General features: G+C 48.1%; 1 long non-coding RNA gene across 2 annotated transcripts in view; it reads left to right on the forward strand.

Annotated features, from left to right (window-relative positions):
* The first annotated feature begins 5,003 nt into the window (after window positions 1–5,003).
* Window positions 5,004–19,120, forward strand: part of LOC142871508 (uncharacterized) — a 61,376-nt gene continuing 47,259 nt past the window's right edge. Inside the window, exons 1-3 of one of the 2 annotated variants that reach the window (XR_012919773.1) lie at window positions 5,025–5,090; window positions 13,409–13,535; window positions 17,679–18,396. This is a non-coding gene — a long non-coding RNA (uncharacterized LOC142871508). Of the gene's footprint in view, window positions 5,091–13,408; window positions 13,536–17,678; window positions 18,397–19,120 lie in introns of those variants that run through there. The other variant, XR_012919772.1, reaches the window with a different exon arrangement.

Genomic DNA, 19,120 nt, shown 5'->3' on the forward strand with positions numbered 1-19,120 from the left:
AAATTGGAAGTTGCTGAACATTGTACAAAACACACCATGGCCAGCTGGGCTTGTACCGCAGTCTACCCCCACAGGGACCACAGACAGGCTTCCCTGGGAGCAGCACTAGTGTCTAAGTGATGCAAATTTATCAGCCACAGAGCAAGGGCTCGGGCAGGGTCCATGAGTAACCACAGCAACAAGGTGATCCCTGCAATAAACCCTCTCCAGGGCAGGGCTGTAACCAAGGGAGGCAGGAGAGGCCACAGCTGGCTCCACAGCTAGACTATTAGCATACTCTTCACCAGCTCCTCTTCCACTGGTGTGTGTCAGAGCTAACCCGGAAAGCAGGAGCCCTCCATGTCACCAAACCAAAGCTTCCCAAACCACACTAGGAATCTGGCTAATTCTTTCCCTGGAACAGTGATTCTCAAACTTTAGCTGTGCATCAGAATCTCCTGGAAGGCATATTAAAATGTGGAAAGTTTCTGCTGCTAGTCTGGGCTGGGACCCATGTATTTGGGTTTCTAACAAGTTCCCAGGTGAGGCTGATGCTGCTGATCCAGGGACCACACTTTGAGAACGACTGTGCTAAAGCTGTCTACCCCTTAAAACACCTGGTACTGAACTGGGACTTCTCACCCAGTCAGTAATATCCTTGAGCAGTCCCGAGCTGTGGGTAGACAGCTACTCATGCTATCTGGACAGCAGGGTCAGGCCAGGTATGGAAGGCCCAAGAGTGGGAAGGCCTCCCCCACCTGGGCTGCCCTGGCTGCCTGTTCAGGTACACTAACCCCATCACCCTCACCTGAGCAGTGGTGGATTTATCAGGTGTGTAGACAAGACACGTGTGCTTTTCTGAACACTGCCCTGCATAGCAGAGATGACACTACTGACCAGCCATGTCAGGACAGTCCGGTGGTGCTTCTGCCAGTGACAATTAAGTCTCACAGTAATTCAGCTTTGCAGGTGGCTCAGCGGGCCAGGAGCAAGCAGTCAGGTCGGCATCTGGATCCGGGCTCTGCCAAGCAAGAGCTGTGTGGCCTGGGCAAGTTTCCTCACTTCCCAGAACCTTGTCTCAGGGGCAAACTTGTGGAGTGGGTCAGTATTTAGGTCAGGCAGTTTTAACTGAGATACTTCTGGCCTGTGTTTTTCCCCTCATTGCTCTTCTTCCCTCAACTGTGAGCTGGGCAGTGTTCCTGGCTCCAGGGTGAGGGCTGAAGTTTGGAGGACAGTCCTACTCCAAGTGCAGTTGGTGGACAGGCAGCATCAGCATTACCTGCAAGGGATGCAAATTCTGGGACAGCAGCCCACACCGACTCAATCTTGGTCCGTGGGGGTGAGGACCAGGAATCTGTGTGGTTTTTTTTGTTTTGTTTTGGTTTTTTTTTTTGAGGCAGAATCTCACTCTGTTGCCAGGGCTAGAGTGCCATGGCATCAGTCCAGCTCACAGCAAACTCAAATTCCTGGGCTCAAACAATCCTTCTGCCTTAGCCTCCCGAGTAGCTGGGACTACAGGCATGTGCCACCATGCCTGGCTAATTTTTTATATATTTATTTAGTTGTCCAATTAATTTCTTTCTAAATTTAGTAGAGACAGGGTCTTGCTTTTGCTCAGGCTGGTCTCGAACTCCTGAGCTCAAATGATCCTCTCCCCTCTGCCTCCCACAGTGCTAGGATTACAGGTGTGAGCCACTGTGCCTGGCCCAGGAATCTGTGTTTTAACACATAACCTCTTCAGGTTATTGCATGAGGCTAAAGGCTGAGAAGCCCTGGCCTAGAACAGAGAAGTTTCAATGTAAAAGCTTCACAAGCCACAGCTGAGCGCACAGTCTGAAAGCCAGTACGCATGTGTTAGGAGAGGAAGGGCTTTTCTTTGGAAGGCAAAGCTCAGAAACGGAGCGCAGAGTTCATGTCACAAATCACGGCATCGGGAAGGATCTGTGCTGATGCCATAGCCATCTCTACACCTGAAGGAGGAATGGTTGGATCAGCAGGGAGGAGAAGAGGACCAGATGGGGAGAGATTAGATCTTGGAGGACTTGTAGTGTTCACTCCCTTCTCAAAGACCCCGCCAGGCCCTGGCTTGGAAAGGTTTATGACGTGGGTTAGACTCTCCACCAAGAGCTTGAAGTAAGAGGCAGATGAGAGTCCAGTCAGAGGCATGAAACTGAGGAGAAAAGAAAGGGCTGAGAGGCCGTCCCAGGTCACCTGGCACCTCAGTTCGTGGAGGGGCTAGAGATGGAAAGGGAGCCAGCCAGGAGAGACAAGGGGGAGCTGAGCAGAAAGCCAGGGAGAGGCACGGGTGTGACAGTGCACATCCAGGGCCAGCGGATCATTGTGGGCTAAGAGCCCTGGAAAGGAGCGAGGACAGCCCCTGAGGCAGGGCACCGGTGGGAACAGAGTCCTCACCCTTGTCCTGCGTGGTGAGACAGTGCAGCCCACGTGCCTTATCTGGCTGGTTCCGAGGGTCACGCCAGACCTACCTATGGCTGTGCCCTGTGCTGACCCGGGGGAAGGTTCTGTCTGGGTTTATCCCGGGCAGACCTCTGGCTGTGGAGGAGCTGGCACAGGGGAGGGCATCCCCTCAGGGCCCATAGCGGAGGGAGGGGCCTGGGAGGCATGTGGCTCTGGTGCCGTCTTGGGCCACCTGGGTGTGTCCCCGTGGTTCTTAGAGAGTTGGCTCATTCCCTCCCTCCTCACGGAAAACAGACGCCCATGGTGAGGTCAGTTTCAGCTGAAGCCGCTTTGCATAACAAACAGAAAATCTCCTTCCTCTTGACAGTAATACTGACACCTAAAAGCTTTTTGGAGGACAGGGCGGTCAGGAGATGTGGGTTTTCCTCTTGCTCTGCGGGACCTTGGGGAAACTGCTCAGCTAGCTAATGTGTGTCGGGCACCTTGGAACCCTCACCACAGCCCTTGAGGCAGGGGCATCCTTTCCCCAGCTCAGCCGACATCTGCTGATGGGTGGGTGCTCTGCACTCCGGGAGTCAGCAAAGCCGGGATTCCTGCCCGCTTCTCCAGCTGAGTCATTTGACTGCAGCAGGCCAGTGGCAGGCTGGCCTTAGGCGGGCCACGCCTGCTCTAATCTCGGGGACTAGGACGCCCCTATGATTTCATCCCACCCTGACCACAGGGGAAACAGCTTCACCTACCCCTGCAGCTTCCTTTACCTGGAGGGCGGGGAAGACACCAGAGCAGCCACAGCAGAGGTGTGGGTCTCTCTACCAGCCTGTACGTTTTTTAAGGGCAGAGGCCCTGTTTTTCTACCCTTACTGGGGATATAGGTATAACTGCCCCCCACTACTAGAGTACATGGCATATGGTAGGTGCTCCTCAAATGTTTTCTAATTAAACCCAGTGACAAATCCTTTTGCAAGACCTATACCATAATTAATCTCTGGCATACTTCATCACGAGATTTTTAAGTACTTATTCAACAGATATTTAAATGAGTGCCTAGTATACACCAGGTGAATAGTGACCCAATCGTGAGCAAAAATAGCTCTTCATGGGGCTCTGGGTTTGTGATATGACGAGGTGACCAAGGGGAAGGGGCACAAGACCTCGGACATAGGCGCGAGGCCTGCCTGGGGTTCAGGGAAGGCGTCCCTGAGGGAGGAGTTTGCGCATCAATCCCCCCCATTAGGGCAGGTTCCAGAGGGAGCTCCTTTTCTCACAGGTAAGTGGATCCTCTATTCACTGACAGGAGTTACACAAATGTCAATGCAAACTATTTTGAGGCCACACTGTATACTCCGTACAGTTATCAAAAATAAATAAAAATATGAAACCTACTACTGAGTAAGCTATAGGGAAATGGGCACAAATTATACATTGCAAGGAGCATGGTAAGTTCAGCTTTTCTGGAGGACAACCTGGCAATATGTACCCAGAGCTGTAGACACTCTACCCTAGGGAACCCATTTTGGGGACTATTCCAAAAGAAAATACGTGGCATTTATAATAAAAAAATTTAGGCCGGGTGTGGTGGTTCACGCCTGTAATCCTAGCACTCTGGGAGGCCAAGGTGGGGGGATTGCTTGAGGTCAGGAGTTCGAAACCAGCCTGAGCAAGAGCGAGACTCCCGTCTCTACTATAAATAGAAAGAAATTAATTGGCCAACTAATATATAAAGAAAAAAATTAGCCGGGCATGGTGGTGCATGCCTGTAGTCCCAGCTACTCGGGAGGCTGAGGCAGTAGGATTGCTTGAGCCCAGGAATTTGAGGTTGCTGTGAGCTAGGCTGACCCTACCGCACTCACTCTAGCCTAGGCAACAAAGCGAGACTCTGTCTCAAAAAAAAAAAAAAAAAAAATTAAAAAGGAAAACAGCCAACATCCAAATAAAAAGGCAACACTGTTACATATTACTATATGCAAGACAATAATCTATAAATACATGGGGTGCAGCCGGCGCTGATGGGTTACAGTTCTTCATGTGCCGTCCTGACGTTCACAAAATCACCTCCTTGGATGCTCACAACGCTTCTGCGAGGAGCAGGAGGCTCCAGGCACCCAGCTAATGAGGGCAAGCAAGCGTCCTACGTGCCCCCTGTCCGCAGTCTCATGGGGCCCCAGGCTCTGCGTGCTCCCGAGAGGGCCCCGGGCACAGCCAGGCTGCCCAGGGGGCGAGGGGCTGAGGTCACCGTCTGCTTTCCGCCCTTCTTCCTGAGTCACCGCCCGGGTCAGAGAAGGGGAAACCCAGCCTCTGCCGGCCTGGCTCTGCTGGCTCTGCGGGACCGTCACTGCAGACAGTGAAGCCAGAGCCTCCCCCCACGCCGCCACCCCTGACGACGCCCACCCAGGGTCCTCACATCGGCCGTCTTCCCTGTGGTCCGCAGGCCGTGGCCCCCGCACGCCGAGAGCGGGGTGCTTCGGTTCTCGACAGCCCGCGCCCCCTCGCGTGGAAACCACGGAATGTCCCCAGGAAGGCGTCTTTGGCAACTCTAGGCCACAGGAAGTTCGCCGCCGGTGGGACTGAGAGGATGCGAGGGAGGAAGCGCAGCCCCGCCCCAGCTGCCTGGGGCCCCTCCCAGGGCGCGGGAAAGCTCCGCGTCTCCACGGACGGGACGCGAAGGATCCGGAGCAGGAGCGTCTGCGCTGCAGGTGGGTCTCACCTCACACACTTTACAAAGACCTCCCCCACCCGCGCCCCGCCCAGGCTGCACCTTGGACCCATCCCAGCTGAGTCTCTGGGTCGGGGGGAGTCTCTATTAGCCAGGACCACTAATTAAAAAAAATAAATAAAATTCTTATACCAGATCTTTCTGTAGTTTGGGACGCTTCTCTGTGCAAATTCTGCTTGTCCTTCGAGGCACTTCTCAGATACCTCCTCTGCAGGGAAGCCCTCCCTGACCTCCTTGTTTCCCAAGGAAAAGTTAATTCGTCCCCACCTACCATCAGTTCTGTTAGGTGTTGTGCTTGGGCACGTGGAGTCTGGGACTGCCAGGGTTCAAGTCCTGCCTCTGCTATTTACTAGTTGTGCCAGGGCCAAGTCTCCACTTCTGCAAGACTCAGTGTCCTCGTCTGTAATACGAGAACAATAAAAGTGCCTGCTTTATAGGGTTAACGTACAATTAAATGCAATAATGTGCTTTTAACAGCAGTGGGCAGTAAATTCTAGCCAATTTTATTGACTTGTCCCTACCTTCAAAATGTAAATTCCTTGAGGGCAGAGCCCATGTCTGCCCCAGTTTTGTGTTCCCGGCACTCTGTCTACACTGTGCTTTACACCCAGTGCTCATTGAATAAATGAGTTGGAAGGGGATTCTTGTGTGACATTAAGACTTGCTTCCTAATTTAGCTCCGGAATAAATCCACGGTCTATATACTGATTTGTTCTGTAATTTATTTTTTCTTTATTGAGTGTCTTCTATGTGCTGGGCCCTAAGAATTTAAAGGAAAAGGCTCAGTCACCGTCATTGAGGAGTTGAGAGTCCGGTGGAGGACGCAGATTCATGACCTTGTTATTGTCTTTATTGTGCTGTGACATTGGTATGGAAGTACTATGGGCACGCCCAGAAGGGGGAGGAGGATCGGGAGGGAGGAGGAACACATTAGCGCAGAGGGTACAATCAGAAGGAGCTTGCCAGGTGGAAAAGCATGGAAAGGCATTTGAGGCTGGGGGAACAGCACCTGCAAAGCCAGAGAGGCCCAGCGGGCTTGGTGCAATCTGAGGATGGTGCGAGCAGGCAGGAGAGATCACAGTGGGTCGTGATGAGGGTGGAACAGACAGGCAGATCATGGCTCGAATGGGAGAGGCTTGAGGCCTGGACTGAGGCTGGGACTGTATCCTGCCAGCCAGGGAGGGTCCAACATGTTTGTGAGCTGAGAAGGTAAACAGAGCATACCAGGCTGGTTTCCTTCTTTAAGGCGGTCCCGGCAGCCACTCCTTACCAGCGTGGGTCCTAACTCAGAGTCCCTGCTGGCAGAGGCCCGTCAGGTTGGACCAAGCTTCATCCCCACCTCTGTGTCAATAGGGCAGATGACCAAGAGTGGGCGTGGAGGAGGATGTAGGTTGGGCGGCACGATCCCGTGAGTTTCATTCCTTGGAGGTGTAACTTTCGGACTCAAACAAGCTGCAAAAGTTGGGGCAGCCCATGAAAAGCGGTCAGAGCAGCAGGTTTAGCTGAAGGGGCCCTGGGTTGGTTGACAGGCAGGAGACATGCCTTTTCTGTTTGTTTGTTTTAAATGATGACTCTGCCATTACCTGCTGCCAAGACACCATGGATAACTTAATCCCCCACTCAGGACCTGCAGTTTCACCTTCTGCAAATGAAGGGGGTGGACCAGGTGATCTTTCCACTCTAATTCCAAGGAAGAAGGAAGTTCAGGGAGCATCGTGGGTTTTGTAGATAAGCTGCCAAGGATGGGGACTCCCAGACAGAACAAAGTCTCTTCTAGAAAGAACATCAGCCTTTTCAGAGTGGGTGGGTAAGAGGCTTGCCTTTCTGTCTGGCCTCTGCTGCTCTTAGGCCTGGCCTCAGCCTCAGGGAACTGGGAGATATGGGGGAGGTGGGGGCAGTGGAGCTCCCCCCCCCACCCAGCAGAGAAGAGAAGAGACCCCTGAGGGAGGCTGCACAGTGCTGGCATGCGGTGGCCCCAGCTCCCTTGGGGGTCCCCTGTGATCCCAGCTGCTCTTCTTCTCCCCAGCAACATGTAGCCCACAAGAGCTAAGTCCAAGGGCAGACCCTGGGCTTCTTCGGGAAGGGTGGGGGGTGACAGTGGGAGGTGTGACTGTCCCCCCATGTAGGCTGTGCACACTTTACATCTCTGGTTCCTCACACAGTGCCCCCCCATAGCAACGGCTCAGTTCATTTTCAGTGGATGCAATCCGGATTGGAAGTTGTATATACAAATTTGTTTCTAAAAGGGTGGGAGACAAATTACTATTTAATAAATGCAATGCCATAGACATCTTTCAAGACATGGTGCACATGAAAGAAAAAGCCATTTTAGTTTGCTTAGCCGTGTTCAGAGGCCTGGGACGCAGGTTGGGGCCGGAGGAGGGATGCGGGAAGCACAGGTGTGGAGCAGGCAGGGGGCCCCTGGGCTTCAAGGGTCACTGGACAAAGGAGGTTTGGCAGCTGGCACTTGGAGCTGCCCCTCCCTGAGAGACGGGAGCCCGTGGGGAGGGGCGGATTTGGAGGAGAGGTGATGAGTCTGAGAGATTGTGGGACTTCCAGGTCAATGGATAAATTAGAAGATCCTGGAAGCCTTAGGTGTGAGCAAGAAGACACAGAGATGTGGAGACAACGTTTAAGGCGGGGCAGAGGAGCGAGTGGCCAGGGAGCTCTGAGATGCACCACTAGGAGTGCCCACCTTGGGACTGGGAGTCCTTGACCCCTGTCCTGACCCTGGTACCCAAGGGTAGTGGCCAGGGCAGGGAGAGGTCCCTGGGAGCATTCCAGTGAAAGGCCAGCTCCACGGGGTTCCACTTCCACCCTGTTCCAGCTCACCTTCCTTTTGTGGTCAGAAGGATACAAAGTTCTGTGGTTTCCCCCTTGAGCCTTCACAGGACCAGCCTCCCGGCCTGCTACACCCTCTCCTCAACTCCTCACTGAACTTTCTTCATTTTTGCAGAGTAACCCTGTTACCCTCCTCATACCCAGGCTTTCCTGCCCCTAATTCCCCCAGATCAGTTCTGCCACCCAACAGGTGAGCCACGCTTTTCCTGGCTGTGGCCCAGGTAGGGCCGAGGTGTTTCCTGGTTTCCAGGGCGTGGTGGTACCGCCTCTGCCTCCCGCTCGCTCCTGCTGCAGGTGGAATGGCAGGAGAGGTGCAGCCGCACGGGGACCATTTCCACCCTCCAGACACAATGGGCATGAACAGCCTCAAAAGCATCTATAATTGCAAAACATAGTAAAATCATTAGGAATTGATAAGTTTTGAGTATTTATTGCTTTTTACTTTTTAAAAATTAATTTAATTTAATTAATTAATTTTTTAAGACAGAGTCTCACTTTGTTGCCCAGGCTAAAGTGAGTGCCATGGCGTCAGCCTCGCTCACAGCAACCTCAAACTCCTGGGCTCAAGCAATCCTCCTGCCTCAGCCTCCTGAGTAGCTGGGACTACAGGCACGTGCCACCATGCCCGGCTAATATATTTTTAGTTGTCCAGCTAATTTCTTTCTATTTTTTTTTTTTTTTTTAGTAGAGACGGGGTCTCGCTCTTGCTCAGGCTGGTCTCGAACCCCTGAGCTCAAATGATCCACCTACTTCGGCCTCCCAGAGTGCTAGGATTGCAGATGTGAGCCACTGTGCCTGGCCTATAATTTAACTTTTAAAATAATGATGGTTTAACAACTGGTTTGCAAAATTCCTGAAAATTCAACAATTAGCTCTTGGAAGCAGTAAAAACTGGCTCCAACAAACCATAATTTGCCACTTGGGCCAGGAGGAAAGGGAGAGACTCCAAACCCCAAATTCTACAGGGGGCCCTATTCACATGGATGTGCCCCCTCTCCGGGACCCATCTCTCCCCCCCTTTCCCCCTCAGGTGTCGGACACCACCGGTCTGGGCAGCAGGTTCTGGGCAGCAGGCCTCAGAATCCCTGTATAGTCGGACCCAGGAGGGGCAGAGCCCAGCCCTGGGCACCCTCCCACCCAGCAGTCATGCCCTTTCCCGGCCTGGACCTGTGGGCCCCGTCCCTGGCCAGGCCTCAGCCCCGGACACCTACCCTGGCAGTGCTAGAACAAGGAAGTTTTTATGGTGCAATGTCCTTCCCCTTGAAGGTGTGAAATCCTGTGAGGGCTGGAATTTCCACATTGCTCAGACAGTGGGCTTCCCCCACACCCCCAGTGAAAAAAACAAAAGAGAACCAAAGAGGCCAGCTCCGCTCTCTGAGCCTCTCCCTGTGTCCATGGTCTGAATGGAGATGGGACAGAAGAGAGCTTTGTGGGTGCGACTCAGCCTGGAGCCACTTCTGAGCAGTGAGAATGAACAGCAAGGCTGAGTTCATTCAACAGATTCTACGTGTGCCTGTCTTTGTGCTTGGGGACATCAGAGGTGGTGACCCACGTCAGTGAAAACCCTGTCTTGGCTACCCCAGGAAATGAGTTGAATCTCTGGCCGCGTGTTCCCGTGTTCCTACTGATGATCCATCACTGGTTCCAGAAGCTGGTGAAGGCTGAAGGAAAGGGGTCACCTTCTTATCATGCCACAAATATGCCCTGAGCTCTGGTTTATGTCCCTCTACTAAAGATGCCTTCTCTTACCCTCATAAACTGGAGCCAACCCAGCCCTCGAGGCCACTCTCACGCCCCCTGCTGGAGGAGCCTCCTCTACTTGGGGTCTTAATCTTTGAGTAAGGTTAGGACATTGTCATTCATTCATTCATGCATGCATGAGGTCGGGGGAGTGGGGGTGCGGGGAGGAGGAAGGAGGATAGAAGGTTTGTCCAAGAACATGTAGGGGGCCAGCTGGAGTGGAGGCAGGAGAGTGCACGGACCAGAGGGAGAACCAGAGGCAGGCAGGCTGCTGGGCACACACAAAGCCTGGGAGTCAAATGTTCTCACTCTACAAACACCATTTCCATTTTCTATCAGAGCAAGTGGGGCTGGTTTCCACTGGATTTCTGAGGTACACCGAGTCAGTTTAAAGCAATCACAAAAATGTAATTAATGAAAACAGGAAGCTGAAATGAAATGAAAACTCAAAAGAGGAATAAGGGAGGGGAGGTGAAAAAATACTTAGAACCCCCTGACCACACCCCTGTCCTACCCTCTTTTCAGACCCTATGCTAGCAGGTGCCTTTTGTAAACAGTGACACAGTGTCCCAGTGCCATGCACAATAGTTATTCCCTTTATTAATCTGCCTGCAGGTGACACTCAGAGGGCGTTTCCATGGATTCTACTTGGTCCTCACCTGTCTTGGTCCTCACCTCGCCCCAGCTTCCTGCCTTGTGTTAAGACCTTTCTATCCCTTTGAGTTGTCACTTTTCCATAAAGATTAATATATTTTTCCCACCAAGAGGCTCAGCTCTAGCTATATTCCATCTATTTATAATGCTTGAAAGTTTAATCTCTCTTTAGCATTGCTTACTTGCAAAATATTTTGGGAGGTTTACCTGAAATTCAGGCGCAGCCAGTGGAAGGCTCAGGCGCGAGGATAGGGCGCCATCTACTGGTAGATTTTTGAATATGACAAAATTGAGTTTGCATCGAGCCTGTTTTACACAGGTGAACACTAGCTGACTTAAAAGTTAAAGGTGGGGCCGGGCGGGGTGGCTCACGCCTGTAATCCTGGCACACCAGGAGGCCAAGGTGGGAGGATCGCTCAAGGTCAGGAGTTCGAAACCAGCCTGAGCAAGCGCGAGACCCCCGTTTCTACTAAATATAGAAAGAAATTAACTGGCCAACTAAAAATATATAGAAAAAAAATTTAGCCAGGCATGGTGGTGCATGCCTGTAGTCCCAGCTACTCGGGTGGCTGAGGCAGATGGATCGCTTGAGCCCAGGAGTTTGAGGTTGCTGTGAGCTGGCTGACGCCACAGCACTCTAGTCTGGGCAACAGAGTGAGACTCAGTCTCAAAAGAAAAATTTAAAAATAAAAAGTGGAAGGATAAAGTGGGATTTCTAACCAGGAGAATACAGGTAAGAGGACAGGAAGAAATCAGAAACTCAGGAAAGAAGAGCAGGTGTAGGCTAAAACAAAAACAAAACTCTAGGTAATGCAGATTCTCCTCACTAGGGGGTGTACCTCCCTCTCCTTACCCTGAGAATTTTTGCCTTGTGCAAACATTTTGTTTTGACTTTTTTTTCCCTCCCTTGAATTATTCCCGTGGGGAAAATTTCCATGACCACAATAATTTGGTCAAAGGGCACAGCTATTTTAATGCCCTATTTTATAAAGTTTGCCAGATTGTCCTCTGGAAAGACTGTACCAGCTGATAGCAATCCAAGAATGTACCAAAGTTCATTCCTGCAAGACTTCCAAGGGCAGACTTTTAAAATGGTGGGTTCTAAGAGTTTATTGATTTAACATTTGCAAAACAGAGTACCTAGGTGGCTTGATGTACATTTCTTTAATTACTTGTGAAGGTCAACATTTTTCTTTGAAATGCTGGACAATAATTTCTTCGTATACACACTGCCTAGACAAGGTGGCTTTGCCTATTTGTTCAGTGAGAATTCTGTTCTCTCTATGGATCTATATTTATATTTATTTTTATTTTTTGAGACAGAGTCTCCCTCTGTCGCCCCAGCTAGAGTACATTGTCGTCAGCCTAGCTCACAGCAACCTCAAACTCCTGGGCTCAAGCGATCCTCCTGCCTCAGCCTCCTGAGTAGCTGGGACTACAGGCATGTGCCACCATGCCCGGCTAATTTTTCTATTTTTTATAGAGACGGGGTCTCACTCTTGTTCAGGCTGGTCTCCAATTCCTGAACCCAAGTGATACTTCCGCCTCGCCTCCCAGAGTGCTAGGATTACAGGTGTGAGCCACTGTGCTCAGCCTATATTTAATCTTTGTATTTATTTTATTAATAAATTTGTATCTGTTGGAGTTGTCACAATTTCTCCCATTCTAATAGTTACTTTTTAATCTTAATTTTTATTTTCTTGTGAAATATACTTGAATGCTCCTGTGATTACACTTTTCCATTTTTTTTTCCTTAGAGACAGGATCTCTCTGAGTTGCCCAGGCTAGCGTGCAGCGGCATGAACATAGCTCACCACAACCTCCAACTCCTGGGCTCAAGTGATCCTTTTGTTAGGTTTCAATCTGAAACTGTGGGTTCTTGGTGTGTCCATGGTTGAAGAATGACCAGATACACCAAAGTTAGGCAAACACAAAAATGAGGTTTATTGAGGAGAGAAAGATAAGATTATAGGGCAAGAGTAAGATATAGGTTTACCGAGTATGGTACATATGCCACAGGTGGCCACTGGGCCCCTTGTCACAGCAGGAAAAGAGAGACCCTCCTTATAGTCTGGGTCTTGTTTTATGGTGTCTGGATAGGGACCTCCCTGTGATTCAGATGTCACCGTAGAGCCCCTTTGATTGGACATTTGGGGAGCTGCATGACCTGAGTCTTACTGCACATGTGGGTTCTAGGTCACTTTCCAGACTTTATGGCACCCATGCAGCATGGCCCGTGGGCTAGAGAGTCCTCTGCATTCTTTTGCAGCTGCCGTGCCAGGTTCTGATTGGTAGATTCATAGGGTGTTCCCTCCTTCCTAGGTATGGAGAATCTGGATTGGGCAGGACCAAGATGGGGGCAATGACACCCACTTTCATCCTTAGAAGACCCAGAATCCCTCCCTATCTACCTAACACTTTTGCCTCAGCTTCCCCAATAGCCAGGATTACAGGTGCCAGCAAGAGGCACACACGCATGAGCAAAGGGTGTAAAGGCACCGGCCACACTGTCTCCATGGACCCATCTGGCTGCTAGGATGGCTAGCCCGGCAGGGAAAGAGTGCTTGAGGGGGAAAACTGGTAGACACTGAGTACTTGCTGTGTGCCAGTCACACTGTACAGTACCAAGCAAGCCACTGTGTAAATGTGGAAACTGAGGTAGCTTGCCTAAGTTTGCACAGAGGCTGATCCAGATCAAACCAGGTCACAGCTGCTGCCCCTGCCCTAAAATCCCAGTTGACATCCACCACCACTCCCCATCTTTGCTTTGTACCATCTTTCTTGCTTGTGATTCTTTTGCTCATAATTAGTTGCTTTTATAGTTCAGATTAGCAGAAGAGGAAAGGCTCTGTTTCCCAAGACCTGGGGACATACAGGTACATACGGATACTCGTAAAAGTACCAAGTGTGGGCTTGTGTTACGGATCTCCGGTCATGTGTCTCTTTCTGGTGGCTGTGAAAATAGCCACAGTGGCAACTGTGGAGGCAGATGGCTTCATGACAACTCATGACAGCCTGTACTTGACAGAAGTGGTCTCACTTTTTCTGCTTCTGCTTCCCTAGGAACTTTCGCCAGCAATGTCTGGGCTTCCACAGGCTGAGCACGGAGCCTGAGAGGAAGGACAGGGCTCTGGAGGACTGCACCGTGCAAGGAGCAGGAGGAGGGGGACAGCCAAAAGTGGTCAGAGAGGTGAGAGGGGAGCGAGGTGAGAGGGCAGGCACAGAACCAAGGAGGTGAGTCTCCAGGAGGCATTGGCGGACCCAGTGAGAACTCAGCTGAACAAAAGCCCGTGGAAGTTCTGCAAGTCCTGCCACGGAAGATGGCTGAGATTAGATTCTCAGGTGAACAGAAAAAAGCGTCTGAGAAGGCAGTGTGTGTGCTGTGCTTCCTTTTGTGTGTGGGGGGCATGGAGGGAGGACTGGAGGAGGTAAACTCTGGAAGAAGACACCCAAGAGGCTAATACAAGTGGCTAACTTATTGGGGAACAGACAGGACAGTCTGAGCAGGAGGGTGAGATGTCTATGATCTATCTTTTTACATTGCTTTGATTTTTGAATGATATGAAGGTTTATGTATCGAAAATAAAGACAAAATTTTAAATCTAGTGACTTGAATGGTGGAGACATGCCCAGTGGCTTTGTTGCTTAGAAGAGCACTGGTGTCCTCGGGAGATATTTTGGTCAAGTGGAGGCAATGAAGTCCACAGTAGAGTACATGTGTGGGTGAAAGGGATTTTGCCTGTGAAGGAGGGCCGTAGCCAGAGGTAGACTCAGGGTCCAGGTGACCTAGCAGCCTAGCATGGGAGAGTTGTTCTAGCTTGGGAGAAATCAGAGGAGGGAAGGTTGAAGATGGAGGAGGATGGCTGATGGAGCACGGAGGGGTAGAACCAAGAACCTGAGCAGCCTGTGAGTCCCTGTGTGGGGCTGAGTGTGGTGGGGCCCAACGCCTGTGTAGGTGTGAGGTCACAGGGATTTTTGGAGCAGGTGTATGCTGCGTGGAGGGCTGTGTAGTTGGCTTCTAAGGCCCTTGCAACTCTGACTTTCTGTGATTCTAGAGCAGCACTGTTCAACAGAACTGCCTATAATGTTAACGTTAATGTTCTGTATTTACACTGAGCAATATGGTAGCCACAAGCCACATTTGGCTATTGAGTGTTTGAAATGTGGCTAGCGTAATTCAGGATCTTAATTTTTAAATTTATTGAATATTTTTTACTCTTGTTTTTCATTGAGGCATAATTGACATATTTGGCATATGTATACATCTGTGAAACTTCACCACAATCAAGACCAGTAAACACATCCATGACCCCAAAAAGTTTCCTTCTGCCCCTTTGTAATCCCTCCCTCCCACCCTGCCCTGTTCCCCATATCCCCAGACTACCACTGACCTGCTTTCAATCATGATAGATTAGTTTGCATTTTTAAGAATATTATATAGACATGGAATCATGTAGTATTTATTTCGTCTGGTGCTTTTGCTCAGCGTACTTGAGACTCACCCATGTTGTTGTATGTATCAATAATTCACTCCCTTCTGTTGCTCAGTATTATCCCATTTTATGGATACACCACAGTTTATCCATTCATCTGTGGATATTTGCTTTTTTCCTCCAGTTTTCAGCCATTGCAAATAAAGCTGCTATGAATATCATTATACAAGTGTTTGTGTAAAAATATGCTTTTTTTCCCCCTTGGGTAAATACCTAAGAATGGAAATGGCTGGATCATATAATAGATTTTAGGGGAACACAGGCAAGGTTCAGCTCATAGGAACACGTAGCAATCTGAGCCCTGATTCTGTCACTGTGACATGATGTAGACACGTCTCTAGTAGGTCTCTCTCCAGAGAAAAACTATTTTTAGGCCAAGATTTAGTGGGTGTGGACGTATCCAACCATGAGGCTTCCTGAGAATTTTTAGGTTCTTCTGTTTATGACTGATCAGATTCTGCTCCTGGAAACATTCTCCAAAGCAACCCCCACCGTAGCCTTTCGATGGAAGGACAAGGGGCTGTGCTAGGGAAGGGGCTGTGCTAGGATGTCATTCCCCAAGTGATGGCATGTTCTGTGCTGGGGCGGTTATGAGTGACTCACTTGTAAAGCAGACCCTGCACCCTCCTTGTATATTTGTGACTTTGAAACTGCAGTTTCTCAATCACAGAATGAGTGGAGGAGACAGATAATTTATGGAATATCAAGCACTGCATGCGATATTTTATGCACATTGTTTTAGCTAATCCTTAAAGCAGTCTTGTGAGGTTCAGGGTGTTATTCTCATACGGATGAAGAAAAGGGGCTTAGAGCGGTTTAGACCCTTACCAAGATCACACAGCTAGTAACTTCACCGAGCTGAAACTGAACCTGCTGCAGGCCAGATCCAAACCCTCTCCTTCCCATTGCACTTTGCTGTCGCTCCTTGGTGTCTCACCAGCAAAGTGTACAAGGGAAGTTATTGATGAATAAGACACGTTTCCTGCTATGCCCCTCCTTAATCACAGCCCTCCCCGGGCTAAGAGTGGGGATGGTGGAGCCAGACTGTCTGGGTTGGAATCCCAGCTCTGCTACTTATTATCGAACCTTGGACAAGACACTCAACCTTTCCCTGCCTCAGTTTCCTCATCTGTACAATAGGGTAATAATAACTCATAGGGACTCATAGGGCTATTTGGTAGGGTTCACTAAGTTAATATCCAAAAAGCTTTTAGAACAGTGCCTGGCATGTACAGTGCTAAACACTCGATCAATGATGATTATTGCTATATAGACATCCAGACTGAGGCCCAGCAAAAGAGTAACTTGTCTAATGAGATACACTTAGCAAAGCTCGAACTAGAATCGGTTCTTTTTTTTTTTTGAGACAGAGTCTCACTCTGTTACCTGCGCTGGAGTGCCATGGGGTCAGCCTAGCTCACTCCCCAACCAAGATGAATCAGTTTTAAACCCTTAACTCTGTGACTTGTGAGATGTTCAATGCCTTCCTGGATATTTCTGTGAATTACCAGAGGCTTATGCTTTTGTTTTGTTTTTTTTTTTGCAATGGGTTCACATTCTTTATGCCATTTCTGAGCTGTTTGTCTTCACCTGTCCTGGTGATGGCTGCTTCTCCTTGATTTAGCCTCCCTTCCCTTTCCCCAAACCATATATGCATTGATTTAAGATTGGGAGGACTGCTGTGACCAGTGGGTGCCAGAGTATGTTGGCCATAACATGGAACTACCCCTGCCCCTCACACGCAAGACCAGGTGTGAACGGGGAAGTGCAGCGTCCCAGCAGCAAAGGAGAGGTCGAGAGGAGCCCAGCCTCTGTGGCTTGGATTCCAGCCCTTCCAAGTCATGGCTGTGAGGGCTGAGGACAGAGGAAGGGATGGTAAGAGGAACATAAAGGGACCTGATTCAGCATTATTCTGGTAACCCAAAAAAATAAGAACTCGAGAAACAGTAAACTTTTGGCTACTGTTTTTTTTTTTCCAAACATGTGTTGAGTGCTCCTGAACTATTATACTTCCATTACTTTTATACATCTGTTATCTAAAACTTGATTGTAATTTTAACTGCATTAGTCTACACTGAATCCTTCTTGTATTACGTTACTAGTTATAACTATTTAAGTGTTGTCTTAGTGACTTTCTATTACTGTGTTACAACTTTACCTGTATGACTCTGGGCAAGTCACTTAAACTCTCCTGGTGAGGATTACAGTGTTCCTCACAGTACCATCATGAGGATTAAACATAAAGCGCACAGCAGTATCTGGAACGCAGTAAGGGCTCCGTAAGTGTTAGCAATTATTTATTTCCCTGGTTAACCAAAGCTGACTGTAGTTTGGTACGGCTGGCACATGGGAGATAGGACAGTGGTGGTGGAGAGAAGATGGAACTTGGGGTTGGCCCAGTAAGCAATGACCAGATCAGGACTTCATATGGTATTATGAAAAGGATGGACTTTATCCTACTGGCCATGGTTTCTGAAGCCCTCCCTGATGGGAGACAAGTGTGATCTTCTATCTGTAGGGGTAAGATGCCCTCCAAAAACATAATGTCTTATTTCCTGTTTAACTTAAAAAATTCCATACCAATTTTGTGTTCTATTCTATAGCATGTTCAGTGGCAGAGAGCTGGCTTTCAAAGATCAATCCTTGGTTGAATGATTATAAAATGGATGGCATCTGGAAATATTCTCAATCCATTAGAAAGACACCATTTCCAACCAATTGCATCAACCTTTTGAGATATCCCTATTTCAATATCATGGTACCTTAAAGATGAGAGGTGTTTCTAGAACCAAATATACATCAGTGACTAATACACTAAATTATATAACACTTTGTCTTAGGGTTTTTAAAAATATCCTGGACTTTGGAAAATATTCTTACATAAAGAAGCAAAGAGAGGATGGAACAGGCTTGTGTTCTGACAATACTGAAACTTCAGTCAAGCTGCAAACTGATTAACAGCCTGTTGGACCAGGATTTTCCTTACAGCCTTCGCAGGTAAGTATGATAGATAAGTGAATGGAAGCCCAGGAAACACTTCTTGCCTTCACCCCAGGCCCTATTCATTCCCTGACTGAGGTCAAACATTGACTGTGATCACTATTCAAATGCAAATATCCTTGTAACCATTAAAACTGTTAGCAGGTTTCCTCTAGAAAGGAAGTGGGGTCACATCTTCAAATCCTAGGAAAGTCAAGGGACTGGTCTGTCTTGTTCAGGGCTACTTTGCCTTCATGATGTCGCTAACAATTTCCTATTAAAAAAAATAAAATCCTACTCTATTACCATGAAATAGTTCAATATATTTTGGAGAAAAACCAACCCACACACATTTTCCCCATAACATCAGCATTTTGTTAAAGTGAACTAAAGTGCTAAAAAAAACAACCGACATACCACAAACCAATGTGCAGAAACTGACAAGTGACAATAGGAATTTGAAAACAAAACCAGAACAAATTTTGGAAAAACCCAGGAGATATGGAAGCTATCTGGCAATTCACAAAGTATCATCTTCATGTTTACTGGGTAACACCCATGGCCAAACTATCGTTTGTAATGCTTGTAAAAGAATCACATGAGAGTCTGTTAAACCAGAATACTGCTTGAAAATGACATCTTTGGTGATTTGTCACTGAGGCTGGAATTTTAAACCTCCTAATTTTAAACACATGATTCATGTGGAGATTATATTTAGTCATAAGGCTTCATACTTCCTATTTATGCTTAGTCTATTTCATAGCTCACAGCAATTATAATGAGACCATAGTTGGGAGTTGAAATATAACCAAAAAATACTATTCTACTAGTATATTAAAGAAAACAGGGTTTCGTATAAAAGAGCTTATAAAATTGTTAACCCAAATTACTACTTAACATGTGACATAGACCAAAAAAAAAAAAAATACACATCAAAATAGAAATATAGCCAGATAATCAAATAATATGCAACATCTCAGTAATTACTAGTATATCTTATTTACAACTATGTTTTTATTACTCCTTTTAAAATATAGTTGTCTCTTTCTAGGAAACTCTAAAACTTTAAAGAACATAAGAGCCTGACAACCAATTTTCATCTTATTTTGAAGATAAAACGTTATTTTTCATTTGTAAGTTCCCAATTGGCACAAACTACATTAGGTATTCTACATATATTTTTATTTCCTTTTTTTAACAAGTGAAAAATTAAAAAATCAAGTAAATAAGCTTTTATATGTTGTAAAGTATACTTAAATGATCCTGGTGATCATGGTGTTTGGGAAGAAAACTGCTTTGCTAG

Source organism: Microcebus murinus, chromosome 6, assembly GCF_040939455.1.
Source record: "Microcebus murinus isolate Inina chromosome 6, M.murinus_Inina_mat1.0, whole genome shotgun sequence".
Taxonomy (NCBI): Eukaryota; Metazoa; Chordata; class Mammalia; order Primates; family Cheirogaleidae; genus Microcebus; species Microcebus murinus.